The following is a 21202-nucleotide window of genomic DNA, read 5'->3' on the forward strand; positions in this document are numbered from 1 at the left end:
AACACGCATTGTGAAATTGCCAGCTTACTGATGAATTCAGTGTATTTGAAAAATGAGGCAACTTCTCCAGAGAACCAAGAGCCACTTTGCCATATAGTGCTTTGGCTGCTGGAAAATAAAATAAAAGGTGGACTGGAACCCAGAGTCGTCTTAGTAGATTAGTGCTTCATTGTCTATCACTTTTATGAAACAACATTTTTTGAAGTCAGAGATCATAAATCATTATTGATTTTCTCAGAGAAAATTTTGTTCAGGCCTTTGTCCATGACCTCAGAATGCATTGCAGATGACAAGAGAAAGCACAGATTTTCCTGGACTGAAAACTGAACAGAAGGCAATAAATATGGTGTTACAATCATGGAACCTGTGCCGTTTGACAGTGTGAATGTTAGCTAAGCAAAGACTGCAAGATAAAGTCTTTTATTAATATGTACTGATGATATTAGACAATTGGAAGAAATATAAATATATTGTACTGACAATAAAAATATTTTGCTAACACAGTGGTCTTCTTAATTAAGGTAAGTTATACTCTAAAAAAAAAGCCCTGCTTAAATGTAGATAGAAGAGAATTCACACACAAGTCGCTCAGGCTTGGAACACACTATTCATAGAACCTTAGTTTTCCGCTAGAAAGGGCGTTTCTGGGGTTAACTTGGCCAAGGAGATAAATTTGTCACTTGCATTGTGCACTTCTGCCAAATGCAAATACAGGAATACAATAGGATGCAGTTTTCATGAGTGGTGTAGACTGTATGACAAAATTCCTTTTCGGTGACTAAATAGCAGCCCAATAAATAATCCTGCTAAAGGGAAGGAATTTTTTATTTTTAAAGGTGAGGTGTGTGAAAGCTTCTATTGTACTTGATTTCCTCCACCTCCTTTTTTTCACAACATAGACTTATAGAGTGGAAAAATATAATTAATAGTTTGGGATTTCTGAAGTCCTGACATCAAAAAAAAATCTTGCACAAACTGGCTTGTCTCCATCAACAAAAATTAAATTTCTGAGGAACCTAAAGGAAGATTTAAACCTTTCATTATGGGAAACAATAAGCACTATTGAAATGTCTGTCTTGCCACAAATAAATGATCTAATATATCACTTGGTTAGGAATGGATGATTACACTCCTTCAGAACCTGATAAGCTCTTCCCAAATTCAGCTCTTCTAAAAAGGTTACAAAAAATACTTTCATCAAGCAGCTGATAAAAAGAGAAAGGAAATACTTTTTAGATAGCACATGCAATTAACCTGGGGAAATCATTGTCAAAGGATGTTATTGAAGCCAATTGATTATTGGATCTTTAACAAGGTGAGATTTGAATATGAACAATGAGAATACTCAGCACCTCATTAAACTGAGAGAAAAATGTGGTAGGATTGTGCACCTTCAAGCTTCAGTACAGAAGCCAGTAACTAATTGATCATGGTTAAGAAACTTCGTAGGCAGATTAATTCATAATCATCCATTGAAGGACTTCTTTGATTTCCCTCTGAATTGTGTTCAACCTATCAGTCAGAAACACTGTGAAGGACCGAGCCATCTCTGGTACAGTGCAGTACTTGATATTCTACATTTCCTAAGACTTCCCTCCGCAGTCAAGAACCATATAATGGGGTATTCATTGCGCTTGGCTTCAAGGAAGGTGGACATTTGACTTGCATGAGGTGAGTGAGTGTATGTGAGTTGGTTCAGGCAAGGTTCATGTTGAGTAGAGGTCTACAACTCTGCCCTTCTCCCTCCCAGCTAAAAGCCCATACCTGTAGTGCAGCCTGAAGTCATCAAAAGGATAATTAGTAGCAGCTTAGTTTCTGTTTTGCCCTTCATTGAAGTCCTTCCATGTGTGCATGGTAATTTCAATGAGAATTCAGCCCTTACCTTTATTTTGTATTCCCAGTTATAGCGTATATATGGATTTGGAACGACTCTATTTTACTGCAGTGGACTTTGAATTAGTTCTTCTAGAAATCCCCACTACATGGCTTGTTTTTATCTGTTTTTAATGTTAATAGGTCTACCGATGATTTACTACTCAAATTTCTGTATGGATAGAAAACCAGTGATATGTGAATGTAGAGCTGGGCATCATTTGCATATGTGATGAGTTTTTATAAAAGAAAAAATATTTGGGGCTATTTTATCCTTCTAAAATATAAATGTTGCGATTAGCACTGGAATGACTTCTTACAGTTCCAAAATAATTAAATAACGAGGAAAAAAATGTTCACTCACTGCATAATGAATCCATCCAACAGGGCACAATAGACACAGTCATATTAAAACCTGGATCATTACCCTTCTTTTCCTGCAATTAAGGGCTCCACAGGATGTGGATGTTCCATTGATATCAGTCAGTCTAATAACACTTTAATTATTTTTAAAAGTCAGATAAGACATGCAGAATCTGAAATAAAACTAGCTCAATATTGTCACACAGACACGTCGGCTTACCTTCTCCCTGCTTGCATATGCTTTCAGAAAATACACGAGCAGAACATGAGTGCAAGTACCACATGCTCTAATGCTATCTTACTGAGAAGTAACCCTATGTCTATCATGTCATTTGTTTCCTTTAACTATTCCTCAGGGATTAGTTTGACTAGCCTATTGCTTCATGTTTGGATAATGTGGCTAATCCTTTCCAGTTTCATTATTCTAATCACTTGCAAGCTGGCTCCCTTTTGCCTGACTATATGGCAGCCAGACAGTGCTGCTTTCCTTTGTAAAGTGGCATGCACTGAAAATGCAGAACACCTTTTTTGTAGCCTCCATTTAAAAGCCAGGTTTGGCAGCTGGTTTAGTGTATGTTTCAAAACTACGTAGACAGAAGGGCCTTTGGGAGATGATGCTTTGCATCGGGCTGTCGTCTTAGATCAGTGCAGACTTTTTAGATTTTCACTTCCAATTGCATTCTATCCATAATTTCTGTGTTTAATTGCTAGCTATAAATGTGCGTGCCACTGAACTATCTGAAAACTTTGAAAGGTTTCATTTTAAAGTGTCCCTCTGGTGATATAATACACTTTGTAAGAAAAAGATATGTTGGTATTACATGCGCTCCTCATGCTCCCTCTATGATTTCCATGTCATGTTTGCACAGTTTACTAGTAAAAACATGTTTTTGCTGTCCTCACTGTTTCAAATTCAGTGTAACTTACAAAGAAATCAACGGATGTTTTCCTCTGCTTTGTGCATAAACACACAAAAGTCATCATAAATGGCCTGAGAAAACAAATTTAGACACCACTACAATGAACATGGAAGATGCCTTAATGAAGAAAGAGCCAGAGAAGGAGCAAAACAGTTTGTCATTTGTTTACGGAAGCTAAAAAAATTTAAATGTTAGAGGGAGCCATCATATTTTACTACCATGATCACTACAAGAAGAACTTACCACAAACAGATAAAACTACTTTTATTTTCACTATTTTCAGCTTGAAACATTTCTTAGCTTCAGATACTGCATCTGTAAAAATGAGGCAATCATTCATACTTACCTGTCTGCTCTCATTGAAGACATGTAAAACTCTATTTTTATGTTTGTCACAAGCTAAATACCACTCATTACTCCCATTTTAAAGATCAGAAAACTGAGCTGTGAAGAGGTGAATTGCCAGCTCTGAAAATTTCCCCTCAATTACCGTGACCTAAAGTGAACTTCTCATATCATTTTGAGCGTATACCTGAAAAGAAGCTTTCCACTTTTTTTTTTTAAAATACCTCCTACTGAAAGAACGTCAATCTTTTTCTTCTATGGGCAGAACTCCAAATCATGGATTTATCTGATGCAAAAAAAATGGTGGAATGAGTTTAAAGATCAGTTTCATCCACCTCATATTCCTCCTGGTGTTATTCCAAGTGGCTTGATTCCTTCGGAAAACATCCTGAGTACATTTATTTGGCTTCACCTCCAAATTACCTATTGCATCTGTCCAAATATGCTCTTTCCAAATGATCAGCTCCATCAGTCACAGAAACTTTCTGTTCTCTCTGTCTTTTGCCGATGGGAAATGTTCCCTTCTAAATAAAAAAATTCAGACACCACTGAATGTTGTCCAAGAGCTTTTCAGCATAGAGACTGTCTTTTGGAGTTACAGGTGTAGGAGAATATAGGGTGATTTTCTTTTCTGAACTCTGTAGGGTTTTGTGCCTTCTGTTTTGTGCAAGGACAGCCATCTGTGCATTGACTCAGTGTAGCAAAATCTGCCTGGTTTTATGAGACCAGTCTATTTCAGACCAAGATTTGCTAAGATGTCTTGGAAAAGGCTCATGGAAAACTTCTATCAATGGCTCTGAACTTTGATTGCATCTCAACCATGGACCTGTCTTCAAGCGTAATAACCAATAAATGATAGGATGCTTGCATTAAATATTTATGTGATTTAAATAATCTATTGCAAGGACATGGGAAAGAAGAGAGAAGGGGTGAAGTGTGTTGTGTATTGGCCCTCATTGCAAATCTTAATATTAATGTGAAAAATAGATTGGCGATCCCTTCTCAGACACCATTTAAGTCCATTCCCAGTCAACTACCCACACATTATGTGCTGCTGCTGTCCACCAGTGTATAGCATTATGATCTGTAATGTGGAAAATGTCTAAATTTCACATCATATACATATACATTGACTCACGTAAGTCAACTAAGCGTCACAGAAATTAAAACTCTTGCAAGGTTCTGTTGACAGGATGATCAGTCTGGGAAAAACAGACTTGCTTGATGGTAAAGTTGAGATGAAGTTGTTTACTTGCTTGAAGTAAAGTTGAGAGTCTGTGGTGAAGCCTCTATGTTTCTCAGCTGATTCAAACCACACTGGTAGCTTCCTATTTTCTTGATAATTAAGTTGGTCTTAATGTAGTAAAAGAAAAACAAAAAGGGAACGGGGAAATGGGCAATCACTTTAAATCCACATTTCCATATACACCCTTTTGCATTGTCATAAATATATTACAGGTTAAGTTTTCCTTGGGAAAAACCTTGCTATTGTCTGTGTTGCTTGCTAAATCTAGGTCAAGAATGAAAGGTTTAAGTGACTGAGAAAAAACAGCTGGTGATTTTTCAAGCAGTTAATCGAAATCTGGTTAATTGTTTCTATTGCACTCAGGGAGGGAAATAGATAAAATGCGAAGCAAACTACTTGATAGCATCAGGGTTTGCTAAACCTTTTCTTCATCTGTCTAAACTGATACGAGGGAAAGAATTAAATATTTAAGAATTTTTGACAGGTTTAGTTATGAGATTTTGTATGGAGGATACACTTGAAACTTCTCTCAGTTACAATATTTATTCAACAAGCTACAGTGCTGTTATTATGCTTTTAAATTGGTATAAATGAAAACATAATGCTAATGTGTGCATTTTATACAACTGTCTTGTGATTTAAATAGTCCATTGTAACAGGCTAAGACCTTTTGTAACATTAATTCCACTTACATTATTGTGAAAATGGCATGCTTTTACTCTGATTTGTTTCTGCATATACAGAGTCTTTGTATACCTCTTTCAGCTAAAAAAAAATAAGATATTGTTTTGCCTTGAATTTGCAGAGTTAACCTTACAGAGAGAGCTGGTATTAACATATCTTGTTTGATGCATTATAGTGTTCACAGAAGGTCCAGCACTGCTTCACAGAAGACAAAAAGCTTTTACAGGGCACAAGGTAGAGTCTTTAGGTGTTCTGCTTCATGATAATGGAAAAGGGAGGAACACAAGTAAAGTAAAATTTTTTTAAAAAAAATTTGGAGGACTTTCATTTAAGGAAAAATATCTGTATGTATAGTGAAGATATTCAGTGACTTTTTACTGTGTTTCTGTCTTAATGCTGGTATAAAATCAATTGAAGACAATGAGTCTGCAACTTCAATAGTCTGTGGAAGATTTAGATCTTTGTACTCTTGAACATAGGATTTCTGGGCCGTTTTCTTGGCTTTTGGGTTTACTAGATATAGCTTAGGTTGCTCAATATTACTTTACAAGCACCCATAAGTCTTGACTTGGATTAAAACATCATGTCAGAGGAATCTGGCTATGTTATCTTTTCCTTTTGATGGTCCTAGCTGATCAAGAGAATTTAAATACTTTGGTGACTTTGGACCTAAGCAGCCTTGTCTGCATTAAGGAAAGGAATGCAGAATTTGCCTATATGATCATAGCTCATGGGAAAAATTACATTGATCTTGCAAGACCGTTTCTACTCTTTAAAAATGCCATTTTCTATTTCATTTATTGTTGTGTGCGCTCTCTATCTAAGTGCAAATAATAGTTAGATAATGTGTAATAGGTATTAAGCCATGCTCTAGCTCTGTCAATGTTGTGTAGGAAGATCATGAATTTGAAAATAATAGACACTAAATTTGATAGCTTCCTTTCACCAGCTGCTTTATGTGTTTTCTCAGAACACCTTGGCATAAGCTGAATTAGAAGAAATCAAGAAGTCTAGATAAATATTTGTGAAACCAGTTCATAATTGTATGATTACATAGTTTGTCTATTTGTTAATGCCAGCTTCAGTTTGAGAATACATGTTATTGAGAAAAAAAAACCAAAACATAATGAACTCTTTGTTGTAGCTACAATGGAATTTTTCTAAGAGCAATTAAAAAGAATTCTGACCTTAAAGCAATAATCCAGTTTTCTTTGTATCATAAACTTGGAAAGATTTAAATTAAGATAATTTGTAACTTGAATTAGATTATTCACAACTCCTACCACAACTGTATCTCGTAATCTCCATCATATGGATGTGTTTTTCCCATTAAAAATAAAAAGGAAAATGCATTAAAGATAAACTTCTAACACAAGTAAGGATGGAAGAGAATGTGACAGCAACCTCCCTTGCTGCTATTTGCCAACTGATTTTATTTAAATCCAAATTCTTCAGTTATTGAGGGCAGTGAAAGTTTGCCTTTGATTTGGTTGCAGCCATGATTTAGCTGTTTGGAATACAATCAAATGTATGGCACCACCCATTTGTGTGTGATCATTGGATATGGCATATATCGAAGCAGCAAGTATTCCTTTGGAATGGAAGTAAGTCTTTGACAAAGACTGGAAACAACCACAGACGTCTTAAAGTTTCATTTGCTTGGTGGGAGGGGAAGGATGGCAAAGTAAGTAACAAAAGTTCAGTCCTGCTAGCTGTGATCATTACATGCTTGACCCACAAAAGCATGCGCTTAACTTTAAGTACATGAGTAATCCTACTAGTATCAACTCTTTTCCTCAGCAATATGATGCAAATAAATGCACACTTGTTAAATCCTGCAACCTTTTTTATCTGCTCTGCAAACATATAAGCTGTGGGGTTTGTTTTCAATTTGTTTTTCTAAAACTTTTTTTTTTTTTAAGCATTAGTAATTCTTCCATTTATCGTAACTCAAAGCCAACTATATTTCTTTTTATTTTTTACATAAAATCTAGTAAAAGTCTAATTTATATTGGGGGGAAGTAAGAATTTGTGCTCAAATTTATGATCTGATTTTTTGAAAGGTTATAAGTGTCTGAAAGAAGTGTAAATAATTCAAGTTACCTATCGTAAGTTATACAATATTGAAAATACTCCTTGACATAAGAAATATCCCTAAGAAGCTACTGATTCTAGAATTTGGGACTAACTCTTACTGGGGGTTTGTAAAAGTCTTCTGCAGAGAATAGCTCTTCTTAAATTTATGCACAGAAGCTATCAGCATTTTCCATTTCACATGGATTTTTTTGGTGCTAACATGGTACAAACAACTAAATTCAATAATTAAAACAAAATCCACTAAAACATAGCAGGGAAAAATTTGAAACTGAAGCAACTTTTTTGGTTAGGAGATGGAGGATAATAGACAACTAAATTATACTATAGGCCTATCTTTTCTATAAGTAAAGTTAGATAAAATTAATTCCCCTATTTCCCTCATCCCCCCCACCTCCCATTCTTCTCCAGTCACAGATTGTTTTATATGCTGTTTTCAATTTCTTCTTATAGTAATGTTCTCTGTGCATATAGGGTTCTTCTTTGTTATGGTAATTTTATATTATATCTCAAAAAGGATGTGGAGAGTGGATTGGTATAATCTAAAAATTCCAATCAGGAAACAGAATGAAATCATTTTCATTGTCGCCAACAAAGTCATTGTGCTGCATCACCAGTTTTTAATGAGAATAGTAAGGAATAATATCAGTTAATATTGAACAAATCTCACTCAGCAATTTTTGACCATCACAAAAGCTTTTAACTTCAAAAAATATAATTTCGGAAGTGAGAAGCATGTCACAGTCTTTATACATATATGTACATGAATTAGAAAAGTGTAGCATAGAATAATGAACACAATAAAATTTTTCACTCCTATTCCAAACACTTAAGTATGCTCCTTAAGAATGTTGTCATATAATAAAACAACTCCAAACTTACTAAGAATTAGCCATCAAAACAGTTTTTCAAGATGCATTTTAACTTATTTCTCCCTTGTAAATAAGATACACATTTTTTTTCTCTAACTAGGCAGTGGCTCCTTTAAAATCTCAGGCCAATATTGAAGATTTTCTATGAAGCATGTAAGTGCTTGCACATTTGTAAAACATATATGGATAGCATTTCAATGAAATCCAAATAACCCCATTATTTTACATGTGCAAAAAATAGTCTGACTGGACTGCTAGTCTGTTTGCTATATTTAACAATTAGTTTAATACACAGGCTCCTTGAGGACAAAAGACAGAAGGGCTGCCAATTTTCTGTATGGTTGGTAGATCACTCATAGCCTCAGGCTAATGAGCTGTAGTTTATTTCTCTGACCCCTTCCTGAAATGCCTGTAACGGTGTTTGAAGTGTGGTTCTAGGGTTGCTATTATCCATCCTGATTTCACATTTCTAATTAGGCCAAATGTATTCTAATCAAAATGTAGAAAATACGAAAATGCTCTGGTATGAGAAGAGTGATAACGATGCTATTCATTGGCAACATAATAAAAAATAAAAAAAGGAAGGGCAACAGTGAAAATACAGACTTATTTTTGGAATAGATTTCCAAAAGAGCTCAGCACCAAAGAGTTCCAGTTTAACTGCCTAATGACAATGGCTGCGTTTTTAGAAGGTATCAACGTCACTAACAATTTTGTTCAAATATTTTAAAAGATAGAGAGTTCTTCTGAAACTTTGACCCTAGTTGCGGGAATCACCTTTCAAAGTCTAACCTGAGATAATTTACATACTAATTTACAGAGCTCTCATAAAATAGATATACAAATAAAGCAGCCTCAGTTATTTGTTCTGTTATTAACCAATGACCACCCCCTAGTTCATGGGAGCATGGTTATCTTGGCCCTGATTCATCGAGGAAATGAGCTTGGACCACACAGCAATCATATCAGTTAAGTCTGATGGGGTGTCTCTGTCAGTGCACACCCCTAACAGGATCATGTGGAGTGTGAACCCATGCAGTTGGTGGATTTATCAAGAAAAAAGGAAATATTTCTTATACGATGTGAGGGCATCCGGAGGTGGGGTGGAACAGTAACACATATGGAGGTGAGTAAGCCTGAGAAAGAGAAGGACAAGTGGATACTTTGGGGTAGGCTTTACGCACTTTGATATTTCAAAATACAGATCAAAGAGGCTACAGGGAGCACAGATAGGGAGGGGAAGTGAGAACTGGCTAGGGAAACTCTGGCCGAAAAAAAACCCATCAAAAAACGATGGTGCTGCACAATCAAATTTGAATAGTTATGTAACTTACTGAAAAATTTCTTGACATTCAGGATTTTTGAAGAGGTGCTGATTACTGCTTAAACTGAGATTCTTTGCAGCAAATTCCCGATTGACCAGTGCAAATGTGAAATGTGCTTCAAAATGCAGATTTATTTTTTTTTAAATATGGAAAAAAATGTACTGGCTACAAATAAACTAACATTCTGCCTGATATTTCTTGATATTTCTTGATCAGTAAAGAGAATATTCAGCAGTTAGTATGATTATCACCATAGCCTGTCAAAATGGGTAACTACAAATTTAATGTGAAGCATACAAAGCATTGCTGAGGATCCTCCTAGTCCTAAATCGACCTTTTCCATCCTCTCTCCTTCTCTTCCACCCTTTTCCCTCCCTGTAACCTTTATTCTAACGCTCTGTTTCTCCTTTCCCTTTTCTCCAATCTCCTCCTAATTTTCCTTTCATCTGCTCTGTTTCTCCCATCATTCAAGCTTCGCAGATGAGGTTTGCTAAGGTGGTTACTATTTTGCTTTTGCATCTGCTCTAAAAGGAATTTCATTTAAACTTGAAGCAAATGCTGGCCATTGGCCTAGGATTCATTTGGCAGAAATGTTTTTAAGAGCCTGGCAGATTGAAATACAGCTTTTGATTCACCGGGAAGGTTGTGATTGACTCCTAGTCCTCCACTCCCAGCCTTAGAATTGAGTGTAGATAAATGCAGTTCAGCTTGTTTTGTTCCTGAAACAAGTTTCTACAATGGCACTTGCACCCTGGGACACTTGTTCCCTGGAGGACAGCCTCACTTTACTGAACTACTCGCAGTTCGCCAGACACTGGTTCAGTTGTGTCGATTCTGCCCGCATCTGCAATATTTTCAAAGGGTCTGAAGCCTGAACTACTTTAGGAGACTTGAAGGAAGCAACCCCTGCACTTGGCTATCGTATTGCGCTGGTGACACATGACACTCTTTGTGTACCTGCCGAGTTCAATATTGTGAAAACTGACACTCTTATTCTTGAAATGGGCCTTTTGACTGCTTTAAACCTCTAAGTTGTTAATGGATGTGTTTCTTCCCCAACAGAACTGAATAAACCTCCTTGTTTAACCTCTGTCTCCATTGCGACAGGCTGTGCTGAGTCCGACACTGGGCTGTGCTCTGGCACTGGTGCATCAGAAAAGAAGTGATTCCCATACAACAGAAACTTAGATGTTTGACTTTGTCTGGGGAAAAAAGCTGTCCTGGGAGCTACAAAAGCAGGAAAAGAATGGCTTCATAGAATACACTAGCTCCCAGAGTAGGAGTTTCAAATTCTTGCCAAGAAGGAAAAAAGAGATAGTTTTATGCATGTGCACTTATGCAAGCTGAATAAAATGATTTTGAGGGACAATCACACACTCCCACAGACAGGACGACATTAAATGCCAGTGACATGTAAAATCTTTTTTTATCAAAGGGCTTCCATGTAGCACAGGTGTTATCATCCTGAATTAGACCAGTGGTACTTTTATTCCATTCCTGATTCCCCCAACATGGCCAGTAGTAGATGTCTCCGAGGGGCATTCTAGAAGCACAACCTAAAAAGGCTGGGGAGAATGGCTTACAGAGAAAACATTTTTTCAGCTTTCCTTTTTGTCAGAGGTTAGCTTATTCTATGTCAAGTTACTTGTTAAGACCTTTAATAATGTCATTTGAATGGGACAAATTTTGCAGAACATCCTGGGCACATTGTTTCAATTACATACTTTATAAAATTCACTAACAGGAAGATAGAGGCACTTTCACACCAACGCTCTGGATTTATGCTTTTATTTAATGCTGCCTAGAGAAGGATGCTGCTGATTTTGCAAAGCTATTTTTGGGGGTGTTGTTACTGCATAGTTTTATTGTGCTTAAGAATACAGGAGCAGACTCTGAAGAGAATTTCTGCATTGTATTGTACACATGAAGTTGGTTGGAAACTGATTTCTTTCTTTTCCATATGGCAATTTAACAGGATGAAATGATTTTAAGATGCCTGATCTCAAACAAGTATAAACTCCATTCCTAGGCCACATACTAGCATCCAAACAAGTAGCTGTGGCTTCTGTGGTCCCGCCTGTGATCTTTTACAATCAAATCTTTTCCTCTCAAGTTTATTCCAAACTTTCAGCAACTATGGAAGTGCTGTGTGACATTTTTACTTGTGACCTATTAGTCTCAGACTAACAATACCTGTTCTTGTTGCCAGACAATTAATTGCCAATAGCTAAAGTTTATGTATGCATTTGATGATAAGTATCAAAATTGTGGTAAGAACTATGTGAGACAGTTCCTTCCATAAAATTTGTCTAACATAACTGAAGATATGTCTAGTTCTACAATCCATAAAATAATCCATAACGCCAATGTTTTGTTTTCTTTATCAAATAAGTTGATTGAGGATGAACACAATCTTTTTACTGATGAATAGGAACCCTCAGTACTTTGTATCAAAGTTGGTGAGGATGTTGAATTGCCAGTCCATGTAAATATTCTAAATTCTCAGAGATCTTTTCTTCTAGTTCAGGGCAACTTTTTCTTTCACTAATTTACTTTTGAAGCACAGAGTTTGCTGCATGCCTGGTGGCCACATGTGGGCCTGGAAACCCTGGGAACATGAGGAGTAATGGAGGTGGGACCATGGCAGGCAGTGGTCCGACAGTATCAGGCTTTTAGTTCTATAAAACAGTCTAGAGGTTGGTAAAGGAGACGGGTGCCTGGGAAATGACCTGTGCTGACCCTGAGAAAACAGGCGCCTCTAGGATCGGCTGCCACCAACAGGCCTTCTGAAGAGCTCAGCTCCTGGAGGTAAGACATGCCCACCAGCCAGCCAGCCAGCCAACTGCATGGAGGGAAAATGAGCCACCTAACTTTCAAATCAACCTACTTCTTGCAGAATGTTTTAAGTGAACCACTTAAAAATATTCCTCTGAATCCTCTCCAATCCACTTTACCATTTCCCTGTTTTGATGAACCTGAACAAACTGATACTGTCAAAATCATACAAGGTTTTGAATTCTAATGCCACCACCATAACACAGCCACAAACTGAGAAGTCTATAAAATTCTGTAGTACTTTCTAACCATTTCTCAAAATAAGTATAACTGTGTAATTTATTTGCATTAAACTCAGGTGCCTGATCCTTCTTTCCAAACAGACATCCTTGACCCTTTCAAAATGGCTCTAGTAACCTGCCCTTACATTCTCACAGTAACTAATTAACAAATAGCCTGAAGCAAACTTTATTTGCTGTGTTGCTTCCACAACTGTAATCTAGTTCTTGTTAAAATTTTTTACTCACAATGGAAATCTGAAAACTAGTCTCTGACAATAGACTTCATTTCATAGCCGTGGGAATCTGCAGAATTTGTAGAGGAAGAAGCATTAAGCACACACACACTCATCCACGCATTACCCTCAGGCCAATTGGAAAATGGAACATTTTAATCAGGCTTTGAAAAACTGTTTGTAGATGTCTAACCCAAAAGGAAAACAAACCAAACCCTAGAAATCTTTTACTTCATCTGTCTCACACAACTACCAGGTATAAATGACATGTTGAGCTGTCCCCCAAAATACAGCAGTGACATAGAGATAACACTGCACACTGATGGTGTGCAAAGCCTGATTATGATAAAAAGATATAAAACATCCAGGACAAAGGTACATGTGAGAATGATAAGATATAATAAATAGCACCTCAGAATTATTTTAATTTTTTGTACAGGGCTTATCTTCCTTGATTGCTAAAACAGAATAAAAGAAACAGACAAAATGGTAATTTTGAAAATACGGGTTACAGTAGAAGAGGCCTTTGATACTTATTAGACACTTAAATTATGTACTTTTTGGTGGTAAGGAGCTAGCGAATCACAGTCCTCATCTAACATAAGTATCTCACCCCTTACTTGTCCCTTACACCAGGCTGAATGATTCAGCCGGTCGGATGCTGATCTCAGTTTCAGAGCGGGTTCTCATTTGTATGAGACAGCTGGGAAGTGACTATGTCTCAAATGGTAGAGGTGGGTGGCAAAATCAGCCTTTTCAGATTCCTCATCAGTGCAGAACATCGTGGGGCTGCTGACCGGCTGGCCAGAGGCATGAGCCAGGTCCAGAGTCAATCAGAGAAGTCCAGGAGGGCGTTCAGGATGAGCTGGGGACAGGACTGAGGGCCCTAGGCTGGGCTGAAATGAGGTTGTGGGCCATGGACAGGGATGGGGGAGGCTCCAGGGAGCCTGGGCAGGGACAGGCAGGGCTAGTGGTTGTCTCCAGAGCCCTGAAACAGAGTGAGCGGTCACGGTCATAGACCATCGCGGCTGAAAGCCAGTTCTAGCAGACATTCATTAATACCAGGTATGTTATGTTATTGTGTAAAACATTATCATTAAGCTGTGAGCATGGAATATAATACACATGTGTTGGGGAACATGTGTCTCGCTGGGTTTTGAGTGGGAATGAGTGTTGTGGCCCACAAAGGAAGAGTGGCTTATTTTAAGAACTCAGCCAAAAATGTAAATTTGAATATCCAACATAGTGCTGTATAAGTCTCACGCTAATATCTCAAATACTCCTGAATATATTAAATGGCACCGGAGACCTGTGTTTAGGCAAGTAGCTGGAGACCATAAATTGAGATATCTACAATCAGATGGTGAATCCCACTTTCAGCATGCTTGTGCCATTCTGGAACAGCCCCTAGATACTGCCTACAACATCACGACACAGCAGGGATAGCACTATATGCCTGTACTTAACTAAAGAAATTGAACTCACAAGTGACTAAAGGTTGTTACCTGTATATGTCCTAGATTTATAAGCTCTCATTAAAGTCAAAAAAGGACCATCTAGCCAACAGGATTTGGAGAACTATTCAGAAATAAAATAGGCATTTGCAATTATACATCTGAATGATTCTCTAGATTTCTTTAACTGTATTGACTAGATCTCCATTGTTTCTATGGGGAACTCAGATGCATAACTCTCAGGTAGACACCACATCTAGGTTTCTACAGTTTAGGTCTGACTCTGACGACAAATATCTCCATGTGCATATGACAATTTTTCGGGACATGCCCAGTGTACATTATCGTCATCAAAGTGATAAATAACAAATAACAGATAAGTGGGAAGAAATGTTTTTCTTCAGGTTAGTGAATATTAATTGAGGGTGAATGTTTGAATCTGAGTGACCTTCAAAGACTAATTTGTAGTGACCTCCTAGGTTTGCACTTTCCTACCAGAACAGTTCCTGTAAAAACAGAGTGTGTTAATAGCAAGACCTTGTTTTGAAGTACCTGCCTGCATGTCCACTGAACTGTAAAAAAGTGAACGAAACAGAGTTAACCTAAATACTAGATCTACTGAGATTTTTTTCCTTTCATTTCTAACCACTCCTCCTGAAAAATCTGCAAATTTTAAAAAAATCAGAACCCTGGATGACCTGAGGGTGGCCAGGAGAGGCACAAGGTAACAAGGTGCATCTCCACTAACCTCTATGGACAGGCTGGTACCACAGCAGCCCCTGAGGAAAAAAGGTCTCCTCATTAACTATGTTGGCCAGTACAAATTTTCCTTCTGGAGGCAAGGTGAGTAGCTTTCTTACACCTGGTAGAGGGGGGTTGTAACAGTTCTTTTCAAATAAAACTAAGTGACCTGGGAAAGGCTATCCTGATGGCTTGAATTTGTTTCGGACTGGTCTTCTACAAACTTCCCAGTCAAGGGATTCCAATCTCATTTCTGATTCAGTTCTGGAAAAAAAAACAACCCACAGCCACTTTGTATTTCAGGCAAGAAATAGCAATTGTTTAAATACTCTCTATTCACGCTCAGCTCACTGACTTTCCTAACTGTTGTCAGATTAGTAGGAAAGTGATTTTGATTTTCCCTGAAGGGCTGAATACCGGTAGAGGGGTTCTAGACTACCCTGGAGAAAGGGGCCCGCAATTATTTTTCCCAACAGTGCTCCAGGAGCACATTGTAACTGGATTTTTTTTCTGCCTCTGACAAAATGACATCTGTGCTCAGGCCCTTTTCCTCCCACAGCAGATAGATACACAAGATTCTGAAGAAATTAAGTGATAGGTGAGGTAGCTGGCATGTGGGTAGCAGCAAATTCTTCTTTCTGATTTCAGCATTTTAAAAATCTTAAAAATATAGCAGTGGTCAAAAGTTACAAATAGTCCTATTAACTTGGATTTACTCAAACAATCTATGGTGTCATACAATACTAAACTTCAAAACACTGACTTGTATCTCAGATGGGAGTGATCAGATGTGAGTAGGCTTAATGGGAGTAGAAAGATTTTCTAAGTGGCAGATTTGCATACTCCTTTCTTTTTTTTAACCAGTTTCTGTGTAAATTTTTGGGAACTTCAGATACTTTGACATAGCATCCGCAAAATGGATCTGTTTGTACAATATTGAGGAGTGTTAACCTCCCCCTCAGGAAAGCAGGCTCAAGTAATTTGTGATTAAATGTGCTTTCAGAAAGCCAGTGTCTTATATTAATAACTGGTGATATGTAACTCCATCTGCTTCATGGTTACGTACGATATGAAGATTTTGATGTTATCTATTCATGCTCTGAGAACTTTTATTTACCTCACCATTTTTTGTTATAGGAACCTGATAGTGTATGGTTGCTAACATTCAGTTGACTTCTCCAAACATAAAATCAAGGTAAGGTGTCTAAAATTTATATATTATACGGACACTAGGAGCCATTGTGACAGTCTAGCTTGATCAATTTATAATGTATCTATATGACCTCTGTGCATCTCTTGGTACCATTGCTCACAAATAATTCTTGCTTGGCTTTGAGGTTTCTGCTGTAGTGACTCTTGGACGGATCTTCTCTTCTTCTTTTTATAATGCCCAGCAAGAAAATTCTAAACAGCAGATATGATTTGTTTCCAATTGAACATTGCAGTCAGAAGTTACTGGCTATTTCTTTTTCTTGAAGATAAAATAATAAATGTATAAACAACAGAAGATGAAAACCCTGAAATGATGTTAATCCAATGCTTCCACTTACCTCATTGGAAGTTGTTTTCTACCATCTTTTTTATTTGCATGGTGTTTAATTGCACAGGGCATTTGATTGAATAGGTTATGTTTTTCCACCACAGGCTGGGGGTGGAACCCCTAACTCTGGGTTAGGGACTGGATTCTTCCCAAACTTCTTGTCTAGGTTCATTGATACAGAAGCTTCTGCATGCAAAGATCTGCCTGTGGAGTTGATAAGTGAGCAGCTGATGAGCTACCTTTTCTTCCCAAGAGCAATTTTCCCTTGAATGGTTGTTGATTATGAAGAACATCCTCCCCCTCATGTCATTCAGATAAAGGTTTTGTGCAAATAACTCTTTAGAACTAGGTTCCAAGTACCGTGTATTTAGCAAAAAAGTTGCATTTACCACATCCCCATGCACAACACATTTCACTGCTCCATCTAGCTGCTTTTCTCTTTCTGACAGTGGCTTATTCAATGCTCCCTTTTTAAATAAGTAAATCCAATAAAACCTATGAAAAAACATCTAGCACTGTTTTGTTGCTCAATTAAGTATTAGGTATTCATGCTGAATACCCTGAAATAATTGTAGCCAAAGAACTATTGCTTCTTAAATTATAGCTTGGATTTGGAGAGTGAGGGCAATGTTTAAAGAATGATAAATTATTTAATGTTCCTTATAGAGAAATTTGTTAGAGTTTTACTTATTTGGCTACTTTAACAAATGAGCTTAGCAGTATTGAATTCTGAGTGCAAGTATTTCTGCATTTGGACACTGAACACTCCTCTAGGTATAAGTTGTTATTACATCTAACTGAGCGGGAGTAGACTTTTTGTGGCACCCATTAGAACACTCTGTGAAAATATCTTGTGAAATTTGTTTGCTGAAAGTACCACTTATTTTTAATACAGAAAGGCATTGAGTCTTGCACTCAAATAATAATAATAATAATAAAAAAAAAAGAGTACTGATGATCCTTCTCGTATTTCAAGTGCTCTTTAGTTTTCAAAAATTGTCTGGTCCTGAACTGAAACATGAAATCAAAATCTTGAATACTATAAATCTGCAAAGAAGTAGGAAGCAGCATTAGATAATCCTGAAAAAAACCATATATTTCATTTGGATTTGTATAGTTCATTTGCTTTGTAATTGTATTTCATTATTTTAATGAAATGTTGTTTTGATGCAGAGAGACCACATCATTGCTTATGTTTTGTTAAAACAGAAGCTGCTACCATTCAGAAATGCTTTTATTTTCTGCCTTTTAAACTGTGTTGAGTCTAACATCTACCTACCAGAGATAAGCATTTTCTTGGCATTTTTCTAAAAATAGCACATATTCAACTGATAACCTTCCAACCAGATTGAATAGTTATATACATTCAACCATCTCTAAACTGAAGAATATTGTCTGATGAAGTTCATGGGTTCAAATTAATCCCTACATTTCAAGGTCTTTTCTGGATCACGTGCCTTCTGCCCCTCGTGCTCCCCCCTCTCTCCCTCCCCCAGCACTGCCCTGACTGGTCTCTTCCCACAGCTCAGTCTCTCATTTCAGCCCTTATGTGTCAACTCATTCTCTCCAGCAGACTATCTCCTGGCCTTCCTCCGTGGCCTCCACCCATTGGGAGCATCGTTTTGTTTGCGAAAGGAAAAGAGCTTGCTTTGAACCTTCCACTTGATCCCCGTCGATGATGATGTCTGAGTGTCACCTCTTAGCAGTGCCTTGAAAGATGTGTACCACTCTCAACCCCTCTCTCTGTTGGGTTGGGTTTTTTTTTCGTCTTGCACCACCCATTATTCCCTTCACTGTGACATCGCTTCACAGTTTTTGCTGGAATTTCAGGAGATCTGTGTTCAGCATGGAGAACTGCCACAGGTTATTTGTTTGTGTAAACTTAAGTAACCCACCAATAAAAACACATGTATTTCTGTTTCACTTAAGCAGATGGATAAGAGGGAATCTTGAAAGTGAGTTGCTAATTCGCATGCAGACTAGGGATCCACGTAACTGCTTGAGTTAGAACTACACTTTTGGCAGTTTTGCAAATCTTCTGTGTTTGCCATTTACAATGCTGCAACCTTTTTGGCTGTCCCAGTAAAACATTACTCCGCATACATGTAAAGCCATCTTTTAGATTAAGCTACCAAGGAAGCTCATGGCACTGAGTTGCTATTGGAAATTTTCCTTCCCCACAGGGAGTGAAAAAGTAATTTTGACCAGCTGTGTGAAAGGGCTTTTGGGAGATGCTGGTTTATGTCAGACCACAGTCCCGTACACCATACCCTTAGCAGAGGAGAGGGAAGGGCAATGCACACACCCAAACCTGGAAGAGGGTTAGAGCAGACCAACACTCAGAAGCACCTCTGACTAAAACCAGGGTGCATACCCCATCTAGAGCATGAAGAGATTGCTTATGAAAGTTATGGAAGTATTTTATATCAAATTGGTGGAACTGCAAGAATATGACTTCATAACCAGCTGCAAACGGGCTGCAGCTTACAAACATGAAGCTGTGTTATCCTGTTAATGTAGTACGTTAGAGCAACGTAGGAGAGTTTATGACAAATTGCAGTACACCCGCGACCTTTGAACTTCAGATGTAGGCTCTGCCTTTTATGGGTTGTGGGAAATCTTGGGATTTTGACTGAAATAACCACAGGAAAACATATGTCTCATTCATTTACAAATGATATGCAAATGCAAATTCACTTCTGTATTAGTGTAAAAGTAATAGATGACAATATACAGCATCTTCTGTCAATTAGGGTTCAAACGAGGGATCCTTTATCCCCATGAAACTGTTTTTAAAACAAAAGGGTTATAATAGTCTAACTGTAAAATATGAACCCTTAAAATTGAAAAGACAAAATTAATAATGGACAAAGTTGAAATATTCATACAATTAAAGAAGGAAAGAGAAAAAGCAAATCAGAATGGGAGAGAGAAAGGGAAGAAGAGAGAAGGGGAGAATGTGAGAGGTGATTTTTTTGTATCAAAAAAGCATGCAGAAAGAAAAAAATAAAAATATTTGATAATTAGTATGAAAGGTATTTGGCTAGTGGCATTTTCTTTGTAATGTTTTATGTATGAAAATAGTTTTATAAATAAAATGCTACAGGCTTTTGTTCAAATTGATATTATGTAGATTGCAGTGGTACTGAATGTCCAGCAGCAGGGAAAAAATAATGATGAACAGAGACATCTTGGTATGAATTGCATGTATAGCCTTATTTTACAGCAAGCACTTGCTGAAGCTACCATGCAGCAAGCCAAATACCATGCATAGGTATCATGACGAGTATTAAAAAAATATAAGAATGGGTTTATTATTTTCTGTGAGACATTCTCTGTTTTTATAGGCTGGTTCATTTAGACTCTGCTGTGAAATACCTTAAAAGGTAACACAGTATTCTGACTACAGCAGTAATTTATTACACCAGTTAATCTTGTAAAATTGCCCTCTGGATGTAATAATTTGTTATTCTTTTATTAGGCCTTCTTCTGCATACCATGTTTATCATAAAGATGTCACCAGTGTGATGCCTAGCAACCAGTACAATGTTCCGGAGGTGTTTGCATACATTTTCCTGAGGGAGAGATCTGCCTCGTCCCTGCTTGGGAGAGCTGTCAGTGTATTCTGATGTATGAGGGATAAAAGGAGTCCCTGCTGCAGTCTCCAATAAGCTGAAGTCACGGCCTGAAAGCACTGACTTGGGCATCACTATGCTGTGTTAGAAAATGTGTCAATTATCAGATGGACTGCCTACGGGTATCGCCTGGGTCTAGGTCATAAAACCATCAGGACTAAGGGGGGAAAAAATTGATGAGGAAGTAAGTTGAATTAATTGATAACTAGGAGGACTGTATGTGAAATGTATTCAGTATAACCTGGACCCAGACATTTTTCTCTTTTAAGCCTTCTTCCAGTATAATCAATGAATATGGAAAGTCTAAAATGCCTCCCAATTTTGTCCCAGTACCCCTCCAGTATATCCATGCTTGTAATATTTTACTGACATTCTCATTATTTCCAAAATATTAAGTCAGGCAAGATAAGGAGCTATAAAAATGAAAGTAAAGTCATGCTAATATTTTATAGCTATTTTTCTATTATTGCAATTCTTAATATACTGTGCAACTGTTTGTATGTGAATACAGTAGGGACCACTTAAATGTCTAGCCTGAGGCCTGATTCATGAAAGCTTTATGCACCATTTATGTAGGTATCTGTGGCGTTTACTCAGAAAAAGTAAGGAATACAGCTTTTTTTAGCAAAGTTTATTCCTGTGCACACCCCACATCCTGCTACCTGGCCATAGCTCTCAGTAACAGAAATGGGAATAACATCAAGGGTCCTCTAAATATCTGGACAGTTCAGAATTTTAGATTTAAAAATCAGTAGTGATTATCCAGTTATATCTTGGAAGTGCAACACCCGGCACATGAGTACTGTGGCTTCATTTTGGCCA

Source organism: Chroicocephalus ridibundus, chromosome 2 (assembly GCF_963924245.1).
Source record: "Chroicocephalus ridibundus chromosome 2, bChrRid1.1, whole genome shotgun sequence".
Taxonomy (NCBI): Eukaryota; Metazoa; Chordata; class Aves; order Charadriiformes; family Laridae; genus Chroicocephalus; species Chroicocephalus ridibundus.